Here is a 16,197-nt window from a genome sequence, read left to right as displayed (position 1 = left end):
AAAGTAAGCTGAGAGCCAAAGAACTGATGCTTTTGAACTTCGGTGTTGCAGAAGACTCTTGAGAGTCCCTTGGACTGCAAGGAGATCCAACCAGTCCATCCTAAAGGAGATCAGTCCTGAGTGTTCATTGGAATGACTGATGAAACTCTAACACTTTGGCCACCTGATGTGAAGAACTGACTCATTTGAAAAGACCCTGATGCTGGGAAAGATTGAAGGTGGGAGGAGAAGGGGATGACAAAGGATGAGATGGTTGGATGGCATCTCTGACTCAATGGACATGAGTTTGGGTGAACTCTGGGAGTTGGTGATGGACCGGGAGGCCTGGCGTGCTGCAGTCCATGGGGTCGCAAAGAGTTGGACATGACTGAGTGACTGAAGTGACTGACTTTCTCCCTACACATTCAGTCTTTTCAAATAATCAAATCAATGTAAAGGCCAAAGTAAAAATACAAATGTAATCAAACACATTTAGTTCTCCAATCACATTTTCTGGAAACTTTTGATAAAGGCAACACTGACAGTAAAGGAAGAGAGAAAAAAAAAAAGAAAATTAAAAATAAAGGTACATGAGGTTAAGTCATGCATTTATTAGCAGGATGTTTTCTACTTTTCATTCATTTCCATGAAGCTCATCAATATCACAGGGATTGGGATTAGATAAATATTAGTTGTGAGAAAAGTGGAAATGTTCTGGGATGTTGAAGAGGATAAAATGTTATTTCCCTCCATTTCAGTGACAATATAAAATATAAAGAGACATTAGGTAAAAACTAAGGAAATCTGAATAAAGTATGAACTTTAGTTAATATATCAATATTTGTTCATTAATTGTGCCAAATATGCATGCTAATTTAAGATGTTAATAATCAGGGAAACTGGGTATAGGGTACATGGGAACTCTCTGCACTCTCTTTTCTATAAATCTAAAACTGTTCTAAACATGAAGTTTATTTAAAAAATAAAGTAGAAAACAAACAAGCAGAAAAACTTCCATCTGTCTTCCACCATGCTCTTAGATGTTGGACGATCACAATTAGGCTAAGTTAGAATGGAAACGAGGGAGTGTTTAAATGACATGAGAGATCATATATACATGAATTTGTATTTCATGCCATATGTAACATAAATGCAGGTGACTTTGCATATCTGTTGCCAGATGCCATTTCCTCCTCCAGGGGATTTTCCTGACCCAGGGATTGAATCCGCGTCTCTTGCATTTCCAGATTAGTTCCCTGAAATCTTTAATGTCCTTTCCTTTTCCTACTGTCAGTGAACATAAATACCATTTTCTGAAGAGCCGGCCAAAATATGAGATAGCTGATGATAGTTTTGAGTCATTGCGTCTCTTTAGAACCTTTCTGGATGTGATAGTTTCTCAGAGCCTCTTTTGCTTTCTTGAAGACCTTGACAGGATTGAAAAGTAATGATAAAGCAGTTTGTAGACTGTCTCCAGATTGCAACTGGGATTTGTCTGATGTTTCTCTCCTAATTATAGTGAGTTTATGGGTTTTGTGAAGGAAAGCCAACATACCATGTACATCATATCTTATCAAGGGTACTTACTATCAGTTTGATGTATTACTGTTGATTTGACCTTAATCACCCTGCTGAAGTGGTATTCATCAAGTTTCTCCACTGTAAAGTTACTCTGTAGCCCTCTTTCCACATGGTACACTTTGAAAACAAATAACCATGTGCAATCTATTTTTGAGTGGGATTCATGCTCCTCCTCCTTGAGGATGGAATATCTATATAAATTATTTTTAATCCTATATTGTAGTATGTTTATGTATTATTAACCATTTATTATGCAATCATTTATTTATATCAGTATGAAGTCATGGGTATTTAGGTGGTGCAGTGGTTAAGTACCCGCCTGCCAACACAGGAGACATAAGAGACACGGGTTCTCTCCCTAGGTTGAGAAGATCTCCTGGAGAAGGAAATGGCAACCCACTCCAGAATTCTTGCTCGGGAAATCCCATGGACAGAGGAGCCTGGTGGGCTACAATCCATGGCATTGCAGAGAGTTAGACAAGACTGAGGACTTTACACACACAAATACTTACTTTGTTGCTCAAATAATCCCAACTGTGCCACAGACAAAGCAATGACACCCCACTCCAGAACTCTTGCCTGGAAAATCTCATGGATGGAGGAGCCTGGTGGGCTGAAGTCCATGAGGTCGCTGAGAGTCAGACACGACTGAGCAACTTCGCTTTCACTTTTCACTTTCATGCACTGGAGACGGAAATGGCAACCCACTCCAGTGTTCTTGTCTGGAGAACCCAGGGATGGGGGAGCCTGGTGGGCTGCCGTCTATGGGGTTGCACAGAGTCGGACACAACTGAAGTGACTTAGCAGCAGCAGCAGCAGCAGTGCCACGGAAAGCTCTGTCAGTAGACTTACATGTGTTTTCAAATAATCCTTATATTGTGATTTTTTTTTCTTTATGGGAATTTTCTTACTATTTGGCATTACAACATGTTCTAGAATTGTCTTGTATATTTCCTACCCCAGAGACTAGAATCATCTCCTTCTATAAGAAACACTGGTTTCTTTTTTTGGAGAACGTTTTTAGAGACAAAGACCTGAGCACTAGGTGTATCATAATTTGTGCATATATATAAATATTTCTATATGTGACCACCTGTGTTTGTATTAAGCTAAACATGAGTTCATACTGATGTGTCCAATTTCAATTCACGTTCATGTCCATTATGACATAATTCATTCTAGCATGCTCCTCTTGGTTTTCTGTAAATTCCCATTTGAACAGAGAGAAGCCTGGCATTCTTCATCCATCACTCATTTACTTAATTGTTCAAATCCAGGACTCATGGTGGTATCAGACCTCTTGGTTGGTATCGTCTGCAGCATTTGGTATTTTCATTTGTTTGGATTTTAGCCAGTGAATGGTAGCTTACTGTTGTTTTAATTCACAGTTCTCTGATGATAAATAATGATTTCTGTTATTGATTTCCAGTTTAACTTGGTAGTGTTAATTTGTAGTTTAATTAACACATCTGAGAATATACTTTGTATAATTTCTGCTTTAAAAAATTAATGTGGTTTATGGCCTAGAAAGTTGTCTGTTTAGTGAATGGTCCATGTGAGCTTGACAAGAATGTTTATTCTGCTATTGTTACTTGGCATATTCTTTAAGTGTCAATTAGATGAAGTTGACTGATAGTGCTGTTAAGGTCAACTTGCTGATTTTGTGCTTTTTTGATCTATCAATTATTGAAAAAGGGGGTATTGAAGTCTACAGCCATAATAGCGAACTTGTGTATTTCTTTCTGAGGTTCTATCATTTTTCACCTCATGTATTTCAATGCTCTGTTATTAGGCACATACATGTTTAGGATTGTTATGCCTTTTTGAAGACTTAGCCCCCATATCATTGTGTAATACTTCTCTTTATCCCTGAATAACTTTCCTTATTCTGAAGTTTGCTTTGTCTGAAATTGAAACACATGCTCTGGTTTTCTTTTGATTGATATTATCATGATATTGTCTTCAGCATGGTATATCTTCCTGCAAACCTTTGTTTTTAATGTATTAGTGTCTTTATACTTAAAGTGGGTTTCTTCTTGGAGATGCCATGTAGCTGTATCTTGTTTTTTTACCCACTCTGGAAGCACATATCTTTAAATTGGTGAATTTAGATGATTCAAATTTTAAATCATTATTGATAGATTTGGATTGATATCTATCCCATTTGTAACTATTTTCCCTTTGTTATTTCTGTTTCCTCAAATTTTCTGCCTTCTCCTATTTTAATTGTGTGTTTTATATGTCCTTGAGTCTTCCCTGGTGTCTTAGATGGTAAAGAATCTGGTTGCAATGCAGGAGAACCAGGTTCAGTCCCTGGGTTGGGAAGATCCCCTGGAGAAGGGAATGACTACTCAGTCCAGTATTCCTGCCTGGAGAATTCCATGGACAAAGGAACCTAGCAGGCTACAGTTCATGGGGTCACAAAGAGTCAGACATGACTGAGTAACTAACACTTTGCACTTTTTACATGCCCTTAGAATGAGAATTTCACTCACTTAGTTGGAAACTTAAATACAATAAGAATAGTAGATCCTGGAGTAAATGACAGCACTCAACAGCCAAAGGCAAAGAGGGTATGGCTACCATAATAGGCAGCAGAGTCAGAGCAGCAATTAGAAAGGCCTGGATACGTGAAAGTCGCTCAGTCATGTCCGACTCTTTTTGACCCCATGGACTTCTCCAGGCCAGAATACTGGAGTGGGTAGCCTTTCCCTTCTCCAAGAGCTTGGATAGAGGAGGATTAAAATGATAGCAAAGATATGGGGAAATTTTTAGAGTGATGAAATGGTTCTGTATATTTATTGTGGTTGTGAGCACATTTGTACACTGTACACATTTATCAAAACTCACTGATCAAAAAATAAAAAGGTAATTCACTGATCTCTACACTTTAAAGAGATAAATTTTTCTGTATGTAAACTATAATTCAATAAGCTAGACTTTTAAAAAACCACACAGATGAAAGTAGTGCAATAGAAATAAAATAATCTTAGGATTCAGAAATACTTGAGTGTGGTTTCCAGCCTCTCTGCTTATAACTCCGTCATTTAACCATTCAACTACTGATTCATCTATCCATCCATCTAGTCAATGGAAATGTTAAAAAATTTTCTGTGTGTTGGAGATGACTAATTAGCTAGGACAGGGCAAATCATTACCCTCTAGATCAAGTGTATTTGACCTGATGTCTGAATAATGAGAAGGAACAGCTCAGGGGACCATCTGGGCAATGCATTCTAGCAAAGATAAAAGCAAACAGTGGAAAGAGGTGGGGACAAGCATAGCATGTTTGAAAGTTATGTAGAGTACCCATGTAGCTGTAAGGAGTGAGCTAAGGACTGGAAGGAGATGAGATCACAGAAAAGGTAGTTACCAGACCAGACCAGAGATCTATCCATAGGCTCTGATAAACCAAGGTTTTATTCTGAGAGCAACGGTAAGCCACATAAAGAGTTTAAGCCAGACAGGTCACATGTTCAAATATATGTTTTAAAATGGACTATTGTAGCCAATATATGGAGAGTTACCAGTGGCATGTGGGCAAAGAATACACTTGGAGGTAGGGACAGAGTGAAAATTGATGGGTTGGATAGGATGAGTGAGAAAAACAAAGGATGTCTTAAGATTGTTTATTGAACCTACTTGAAGTTTTATATATATATATATATATATATATATATACAAATTTTGTTAAGTGGAACCAGTAATATGTATTTCACAATGTTATTGAGAGGATTACTTGGGACAATAAAAGTAAAATACTGATCACAGAATCTTCCAGAGATTAGTGCCCCAAATGATTTGCTAAGCATTTCTGAAACGTTTTATCAATATGAATATCGACAGATATCTTTGTCCTTCAGAAAATATTCATGGACCTAATGTTCTATTTATTGCCAAATCTCAGGTTCTATTGCGTTAGTTCTATAAGACTCAATTATCCAATTTGAAATATGCAAATATAGCTAAATAGAATTGAAAGATTGAGTTCTGGGCAGTGGGGGTGGGGGACAGATATTCCTTATGTTTGTTTAGAAAGGGAGGTCTTGTTTCTGAAAGACATGTGCTATTTCATACAATCCCACTTCTCACTTAGTACTTTTGAAAATGTAAATACTGCTCTTGTGTCTCTTCCATTTACAAAAAAAAAAAAAAGGCAAATTAAGCTATATATGGAGAAAATGATAAAAATAACTATCAATGTCTTATATACTAGATTTTCCTCAAAAAATATTATATGTACAATATATACATATGTATATATATATAATTTTACTAAAAAAGTAACTATATATGTATATTAATTCTAAGAATCATAACCAGATTCTAATAATTTGATTTTCTGTGTAATAGCCTCATGATCATGATGAAAAGTGAAAGTGAAAGTTACTCAGTTGTGGCTGACTCTTTGTGACCCCAAGGACTGTACATTCTGTGGAATTCTCTAGGCCAGAATATTGGGTGGGTAGCCTTTCCCTCCTCCAAGGGATCTTCCCAACCCAGGGATCAAACCCAGGTCTCCCACATTGCAGGCAGATTCTTTACCAGCTGAGCCACCAGGGAAGCCCATGATTGTGATGAAGTGCTTACCAATTTCTCCAGACATGGCTGATTACTTCCTAAATTCACTGAGGCAACAGATGCTTTCAATAATTTTCTACACATTCATTTATTCATGATTACAATCTTAGTTCCATTTATAGGTTATTTCTGAGTGTCGGTGAAATGATTCATTATAATGACTACGTCAATAAAGCCTCAGGTAGCAAATGGATGTGATACATATATTACTTGAGTTGATGAAGAAAAAAATCAGCAAACTTGTAAATTCATAGAGTTTATGCCATCTGATAAGTGGAAAGAAAATTAAAATAATATATTAACAAAAAATCAGAGAAATATGGAGCACCATTAAAAACAATAACAGCTACATAAAGGGAATCACAGATGGAGAAGAGAGGCAAAAGAGCAGGAAAAATACTTACAGAAATTATAACTAAAAATGTCCAAATCCAATGAAAAATATTAATCTGCAAAACCAAAATGTTCAATGAACTCCAAGGAGAATAAATGCAAAGAATTTCACACCCATACACATCAAGAAAAAGTTGTTGAAAGTCAAAGACAAAGAGAAAATCTTGAAAACAGCAAGAGAAGATAGATTCACATACAAGAAAAGTCCAGTGAATCAACAACTGACTTTTCAAGAAAAATGGAGGCCAGAACACAATGGGATAACATATCTGAAGTGATGCAGGAAATGGAAAACTGTCCATCAAAAATTATATCCAGTAAATAATGTTTTAAAAATTAAGGCCAAATAAAAATATTCTGAGATAAATTAAAAACTGAGAAAATGCATTGACATTAGATAAATCTTACAAGAAATGCTAAAGGAATTTCTTCAGGCTAAAAGCAAGTAACAGCAGAGGAAAATCTGAATCCACATGAAAAAAAGAAAGTGCATCAGTTAAAGTAACTGGCAAATAATTGTAAAATGCACTATAATTGCATATTTACTCTCCTTTTTGTCTTATTTGATTTAAAAAGCAATTGCTTTAAGCAACAATCATATTGTTGGATCTATAACATATATAAATATAATATTTTATACAAAAGTACAAAGGAAACAGATGGGAACAAATTTGTTCTGGAGTAATAAAATGATACTGTGGGGTAACTCAAATTCACTTAATATAACAAAACTATAAAAGTATCCTTGCTACCTTTCCTTCCTTCAGTTTCTTTGAAATACATAAAGTTATATAGAATAAAAATGTAATGTATTGATGGATTTATTTTATATGTAGACATAATATTTATAACAATACCAAAAATAAAAGGAAGAAAAAAGAATAGAACAATAGGAATACCAAACAAAAAAGACTTTAAAATTTTTAAAAGATAATTGGAGAGAAACAAGAATACTTTATAGTGAAAAACTGGCCAGTGAATCAGGAAGATATAACAATAATACATAGGTGTATACATTGTAAAAGGGCTTCAAAATACATTAACATTGAAAGAATTGAAAAAAAGAAATAGAAAATTAAAAAATAATAGTGGGATACTAAAACGCCCCACTTTCTATAATGGATAGAACAACTAGACAGAAAACTAATAAGGAATTGGAAGAGTTGAAAACCACTGTAAACCAAATAGAATAACAGACATCTGTTAAAAAAACACTATACCCAACAAAAACAGAACAAACATTCTTCTTAAGTGCACTTGGACATTCTCCAGGAGAGCCCCTATGTTAGAACATAAACCAAGTCTCAATAAATTGGAAAGATTTAAATAATCCAAAGCATATTCTCAAACCTCAATGAAATAAAATTAGAAATATATGACAGGACTGCAGTGTACAGCATGACTATGAGGAATTCCACTCTCCAGTAAAACTGGTGAAAATTATTTAAAAAGAATCAGAGCTCTTGAAAAGCTCCCGAGGCATATAGCAAATAAAATAAATATTCAAGAAAATCTCCTAAAATTTAGTAAGAATAGCAAGACTCTCTGGTATCCAAGTAGAGACCCACTCTTTTCCTACTGCCTTCCTGACTCAGTGATAAAGTCTCCTCCAGAATGGAGATCCCTCTTACTCCAGCTCTCTGTTGGAGCTACCTTCCAGGCATCAGCCTTTCTCCTTCTGCTCCCAGCTGCCAGTGCTGAGGCCAAGTTCTGGGTGGGTGCACGTTGTGACATGGTAGTCCAGCATGAGTCTCAAAAATAGAGGGAGAGAGGGAGAGAAAAAGAGAGGAAGGGGAACCAAGAGCTCTTCTTTATAGAGAAAGCCAAGAAATAAAGGGAGAATAAATGCTAGACTTGAAAACTCATTCTGCTTGAACCACCAATGTAATAATGGATTGGGCATGGAACATCAGTGAATAATAAAACCATTCTGCGAAATGTTGTTGGAGAACATTATAGTCAGATGGTGACATAAATCATCCCACAGATTGCTTATTAATTGGAAAGAGAGAAATAAAATGACTTTACAATGAGGAGCCTTGTCAGTCACCACATTTTACCAAAATAAACTAAACTGAGGTTTACAAAAGTGAGAAATTTCACATCAGGACCTCGCCCAAGAAGATACAGCATCACCTAAGAAGTCTCTTGCCAAAATATGTTCATTCCAAGGCAAATCAAGCCTCCAGAACTCACTTTCATTTATGGAAAATACAGAGGTTGAAGGCTAAATAAAATGACAGAAGGATGAAATAATGAGAACCAGACTGAGAGTTGTTTTATACGATGAAAGGTTTAGACCCAATAAAAAATCAATGTTGTGAAAGAAAATGTAGAGGGAATGTTCCAGAATAAAAGAAGTTAAAGAAATATTAAAAGCAAATGTAATATGTGAACTTTGACAGGATACTGATTCAAAGACCTCAATTATAAAATGTATTTGGGGGACACTGGAACATTTCAATAAAGACTAAATCCTTCCTTATATTATTTATTATTGCAATAATTTTACTTAAATCAAGTGTGTTAAAAACATTGTTTTAAAGTGTTTAAAGAATGTCATTTCCAGGAGATATACGCTTAAATATTTAGGGAAGAGGTGCTATGATATTAATATCTTCAACATAATTTATAACGTTTAGCAACTTTGTGGTAAATAGAAATAGAAAGAGGAAGAAAAAACAACAGTTGTGACAGCTTGTATACAGTTATTAAATCTAGGAGTAGGTTATGTGTGAATTCATTCTACTTTTTTTCTAAATCGTCTGTACATAATTGAGAAATTGGGGAATTGTAGGGAAATTGTCATACCATAAAGTAGAGAAGATTGCATATGTTTTAAATGTTATAAAACATACTTACAAATAACTAAAGTAAGAAATCACGAAGGAAATTAGAAAAATACTTAGACCTGAATGATGCCAAAACCAATACTGAGCAGAAAGGGTTAATCAGAAAAATTAATCAGGATTATTGATCCCCTGCAGGCTGGCATCCTCGAACAAAGGTTGATCTCATATAAAGCTCTAGACAACCCACTCAGGTTCAGAACTTTAGGTCAACCAGGGTTCAGGTCCCCATCCCCAACTATGCCCAAAGAGGAGCTGGTGCTCACCCAGCCATGAGCATGGAATAGGCAAGAGAGAACTGGAAAATGGATCCTCCCAGATCATATTGCAATTGAGTTCCAGCTCCTAATCCCAATGGGGCAAGAGCCAGTGCTTTCTTAATTTGCACACCCAAGGCTTGGAGTCCTCCTCCCAGACTGTGACATCTGAGCCTTCCAGACTGCTCTGAGCAGCCCCAGGAGGGGACAGGGATGTGATAGCCTTGCATTCCTGATTCTATCCTGCCCCGTGATTTTTTCCAAATGCAGCTTGACATACATGCTGCTTGGTCATTAGTTGTACAAAATGTATTAAAAACTTATGATACAGAGCTAATATAATATTTAAAGGAAATGTATATCTTGAGGAGACTGTGTTAAAACAAGACCTGATAATTAATAGCTCAGAGAAAACAAATTAACACATCATAAAAAAGAGAAACAAAATAAACATAGAAAAGTAGACAAAAGGGAAATAAGATGAGAGAAGAAATTAATAAACACAAAATATCACTATACTATAACGGATTAACAACGTCAAAGTTATTTCCTTGAGAATAATTAAATATAAGACTCCTCTAAGAGTTAGTTAAAAAAGAACAGTCATGATAAGAAAATTTTAATTCGAATATAATTTATGAATGTAGTACAAATTATTGATAGATTGTTTTTTTAAAAATTTTACATCAATAAACTTGACAACTTACATAAAAGCTCAAATCCCTGAAAACTATGATTTATCAAAATCATTTAATTTCTTAAGAAGAAATACTTAAAAGCAGAATGATATTATAGTCTTTAAATAAGTCAAATCATCAGACACAGATTCTCCAACAAATATAGTCCAGATAACATTATAAAGCTCTGTTAAAAATTTGAGACAAATACTTTGAATATTACATGAAATATTTCAGAAAAATTGAAAAGATACAAATTTAATATTAATAGGGAGAGAAGAAACATTTGATAAAATTTGACAACTATTTATGACAAATCTCTTAACAGACTAAGAATGGGAGGGGATCCATAGTAAATTTACAGCACATAGCTGAGCCAATGATGAAATACTAAAAGCACTCCTTTTAAAATCAGAAGTAAAATGACTACTATAATCCCTCTTATTCCACAAAAAAAATTGAAGGTCCTTGATAATTCGATAAGACGTAAAGAAATAAAACATACAGAGATTGAAAGAAGCAAAACTTTTAATATTTGAAAAAGATATATGATTACTTACATAGCTAAATATTCACTAAAAAAGCAAGTACAAGTTACTAAAATTCACAACAGTTTAGACAGATTGCTTAATATGTAAAAATAAAATCACAACTGCATTTTGGTCAATAACAAAAAATAATTAGAAAATTCAATTTTAAGTAAAGTAGCATTTATCAAAGCAGCATAGAGTGAGGTAATTAATTAAAAACAAATCTAATTTAGGATGTGCAAGACCTTTTTGTGGAAAATTATAAGATCTTATTAAAGGACATTTAAAAGACAAGAGAGGCTAAGCCACAGTACTCTAAATATGTTGTTTCTCCCAAGTTGAATTGAATGCAATTTCAATATATAATCCAATCTTTCTTTATCATGGATCTTAATAAGTCTCAAATTTATATCAAAGAACAAAGAACCAAGATTTGCAGGATATCCCCTCAAAAGAAAGTAAAGTAGGTGAAATTTCTCTGTCGATAATACTTTTATGAAACTTACAGTCACAGAAAAAATGCATAATTTGTGCAGGAATATAAAAATGGGTCATGGAAAATAGTTTCAAAACACACACACAGAATCTGGTATATGACTCAGTAGAATTGGAGATCAGTGGGAAAACATAGGTTATTTAATAAATCACGCTTGGACAACTAAATTATGTGAAGGTATAAAACTGGGCTTCTACTATATATCATACACAATTAAGTTTAAGCCAGATTTCTAGCATTTAATATATATTAACTCACTTTAAACTGGAACTACAGTATGATTGTTGTTCAATTGCTCAGTCTTGTCCAACTCTTTGTGACCCCATAGACTGCAGCACACCAGGCTTCCCTGTACTTCACCATCTCCCAGAGCATGCTCAAACTCATGAACATCGAGTCAGTGATGCCATCAAACCATCTCATCCTCTGTTGTCTCCTTCTCCTCCTGCCTTCAGTCTTTCCCAGTATCTGGGTCTTTTCTAATGAGTTGGCTCTTTGCATCAGGTGGCCAAAGTATTGGAGCTTCAGCTTCAGCATCAGTCCTTCCAATGAATATTCAGGATAGATTTTGGTTATTTTTAAATTATCCTTATTTTAAAGATGGTAAATTAAGACATGCAGAAGTTGAAAAACTTGTCCAGGATGATATTTGCTCAAGTTGGAATTTGCACATGCTGAAATTTACCATATAAGTGATAAGTACAGTGACTCAAAAACTCAGAAGGCCTGATTTCAAAATTCTTGCTCTTAATCACATTGTGTTCCATCAATTCCAGAGAGATTAAGAACCTAAATGGAAAATCTAGCTTTATACATTTTTTAAAAAAAGCATACAACAATATCTTCATGATCCTGAGGTTGCAAAGAATTTTATCAATGAAATGCATTGCAAAAAAGCAGCCATCTTAAAGGGAAAGATGATGGATTCACCAGCAATAAGCTTCAGTTCATCAAAGATACTTTAAAGAGATAAAAATGTGAGCCACACAGTGGGAGATGAGATGTACAACATTTACAGCCAAAAAAGGATTAGCATTCAGAATTTTTTATCCATTATAATTTAATTATCCTTTATTGAAAGAAAAATAAATGGAAACAATCACATGTACTAAATCAAAGTCAAATAAATACTATTTGATAAGTGCTTATTATATAACAGGAAAAGACCTCGAGATACATTAAAAAAAAGAGAGAGAGAGAGAAACCCGTATAGGCAAAATAGATAAATAGTTATTCATTCAATTGAATTTTTATTCTGTTGCTTAGAAGGGGAAATTTGTGTTTGGTTCTGAGTATATGGTTATCTGGGCTTCCCTTGTGGCTCAGCTGGTAAAGAATCTGCCTAAAATGCAGGAAACCTGCCTTAGATCCCTGGATTGGGAAGATCCCCTGAAGAAGGGAAAGGCTATCCACTCCAATATTCTGGCCTGGAGAATTCCATGGACTGTAGAGTCTATGGTGTCGCAAAGAGTTGGACAAGACTGAGCGACTTTCACTATAAGTTATTTAGTGTTTCCCTCCTGGCTCAGTAGTAAAGAATCCACCAGACAATGCAGGAGATGCAGCTTTAATCCCTGAGTCAGGAATATCCCTTAGAGAAGGAAATGGAAACCCACTCAAGTATTCTTGCCTGGGAAATTTCATGCATAGAGAAACCTGGAGGGCTACAGTCCATAGAGTCACAAAAGAGTCAGACACAACTTTGTGACTAAAACAATAACAATATGGGTATCTAAAGTTCTGTAGTCAAAGTTATAAACTTCTACAGAAAGCTTCTGCACAACAAAGGAAACTCTAAGCAAGGTGAAAAGACAGCCTTCAGAATGGGAGAAAATAATAGCAAATGAAGCAACTGACAAACAACTAATCTCAAAAATATACAAGCAACTCCTGCAGCTCAATTCCAGAAAAGTAAACGACCCAATCAAAAAATGGTCCAAAGAACTAAATAGACATTTCTCCAAAGAAGACATACAGATGGCTAACAAACACATGAAAAGATGCTCAACATCACTCATTATCAGAGAAATGCAAATCAAGACCACAATGAGGTACCATTTCACGCCAGTCAGAATGGCTGCTATCCAAAAGTCTACAAGCAATAAATGCTGGAGAGGGTGTAGAGAAAAGGGAACCCTCTTACACTGTTGGTGGGAATGCAAACTAGTACAGCCACTATGGAGAACAGTGTGGAGATTCCTTAGAAAACTGGAAATAGAACTGCCTTATGACCCAGCAATCCCACTGCTGGGCATACACATTGAGGAAACCAGAATTGAAAGAGACATGTGTACCCCAATGTTCATCGCAGCACAGTTTATAATAACCAGGATATGGAAGCAACCTAGATGTCCATCAGCAGATGAATGGTAAGAAAGCTGTGGTACATATACACAATGGAGTATTACTCAGCCATTAAAAAGAATACATTTGAATCAGTTCTAATGAGGTGGCTGAAACTGAAGCCTATTATACAGAGTGAATAAACCAGAAAGAAAAATACCAATACAGTATACTAAGGTATATATATGGAATTTAGAAAGATGGTAATGATAACCCTGTATGCGAGACAGCAAAAGAGACACAGATGTATAGAACAGTCTTTTGGACTCTGTGGGAGAGGGAGAGGGTGGGATGATTTGGGAGAATGGCATTGAAACATGTATAATATATATGAAATGAATCGCCAGTCCAGGTTCAATGCAGGATACAGGATGCTTGGGGCTGGTGCACTGGGATGACCCAGAAGGATGGTATGGGGAGGGAGGTGGGAGGTGGGGGAGGTCCAGGATGGGGAACACATGTATACCCATGGCGGATTCATGTTGATGTATGGCAAAACCAATACAATATTGTAAAGTAGTTAGCATCCAATTAAAATAAATAAATTTATATTAAAAATTTTAAAGTAAAAAAAATAATTAATTAATTTTTTAAAAAAAGAATATTCATTGGAAGGACTGATGCTGAAGCTGAAGCTCCAATACTTTATGCACTTGATGTGAAGAGCTGACTCATTGGAAAAGACTCTGATACTGGGAAAGATTGAAGGCAGGAGGGGAAGGGGGCAGCAGAGGATGAAACAGTTAGATGGCACCACCAACTCAATGGATGTGAATTTGAGCAAACTCTGGGAGATAGTGAAAGACAGCCTGGTGCCGGATCCAGGGAATTCGAAGATGGGGACAGCGTCGGCGTCCTTGGAAAAATACATATTTAATTACAGATATAGAGAGAGATTAGAAATGGATAGTGTAGTAGGAGAATTAGTGGAGAAAAGGAGGGAATCTAGATGGGAATTCAGCCAGAGAAATGGGAGCAAGAAAGAAGCGACATGGGGGAATCAGTCTTTCTGGAAACTGATCTGATTTCTTTATTTTGGGGTTTGCTTATATACCTTTGTTACATATAGGGATGAATACAGAGTCACGCGGGGGTCAGCAGTCCTGACCTTTATCAAAATCAGATGCTTCACATAAAAAGGTCTTAGGGATTTTATGATCCTTTCTTTCTGATAACCAAAAACATTTTTTCCAAGGGTGTTTTTTCTTAAACCAGGCACCACCCTCCAAATAAAGTTACATTCCTATAGGGTGAGGGTGTAGTGAGTTACAATCAAGAAAGGAATTTATTTAACCCAAGGTTAACGTGATTAATCTTAAAGGTTAATGCTTATTTCTCCTATATGCTAGTTATATTCGTTATAAGGGCAGGGAATATGGAGATTTAGCAGCAAACTTCAACCCACCAAATGAAAATCCTTTCACCAATGTTCCCCTTAAGATCTTAAGATAGTGATAAAGTTACATTTTTACATAGCAAGGACACAGTGATTTATAACAAAGTACAGTGATCTATTACAAAAGAGAAAATCCATTAACTCAAAAAATCTAGTATTGCTAACCTTAAAAACTACTATATTTCCTTTTCTATATTCCAAATACATTGATTAATATATTCCCAGGTGCCTAAGGATATGGAGGCCTGGTGGCAATCATTGACTCAACAATGAGAAAAGCCCTATGCTAATTAAGACTCTCAAAATACTCCAAAACTCTCTGTGCTGTTTATGGTTGAGAGGTAGTAAACAATCATGTTGGTAGTGGCAGGAGTATGGATAGTCCTGTCACACAAGCTAGTCTGTCAGCAGAGAGGTTTGACCTGAAACACCCTTGTCACACCCAGGGTAGGGAATTAGCAGCAATTATTGGCACAACAAATGAAAAACCCTTCACCAATATAATTCCTAACTAACCCACTATACTAATAATTTCCAACTCCCCAAAAGAATTTGCCTTTAGTAAGTCTAAAACATCTCGTGCCTCTCAGATTGGGAGGCTGTAAACAATCACATGTGGCCAGATGAACCTATACAGGCGGGCTAGATAACCTTCGGAGGAGTCCATAAGCTGAAACACTCTTGTCACGCCCAAGAATTTTTATTGCCTTGGAGCTGCACGTTTACTTCTTCTCTGAGAAAAACGGTTATGGGGGAGAGCATAAAACAGACTCTGGTTTTGGGGTAGATGCTCGGGAACAGGGGGTTTCCTGAGGCTTGATCACGCCTTTGCGTATGCCAAGCCTCCTTCCTCATGACCTTTGCCATGGGCGGAGTTCCTCACGCTGGCCCCCAGCAGCCTGGTGTGCTGCAGTCCATGGGATCACAATAAGTCAGACACAACTTAGCAAATGAACAACGACAACAACAACAATGATAAGAAGGGCTTGATAACACTGTGTTAAATAGGTATTTTATAAATGTTCATGATCACAATTTACCAATTTAGCTTATAGTGAAAGTGAAAGTCACTAAGTCATGTCTGACTCTTCCAAACCCCATGGATTATACAATCC

Source organism: Oryx dammah, unplaced genomic scaffold (genome assembly GCF_014754425.2).
Source record: "Oryx dammah isolate SB20612 unplaced genomic scaffold, SCBI_Odam_1.1 HiC_scaffold_16, whole genome shotgun sequence".
NCBI classification, from domain to species: domain Eukaryota; kingdom Metazoa; phylum Chordata; class Mammalia; order Artiodactyla; family Bovidae; genus Oryx; species Oryx dammah.
Note: the sequence above shows the minus strand (reverse complement) of the source record.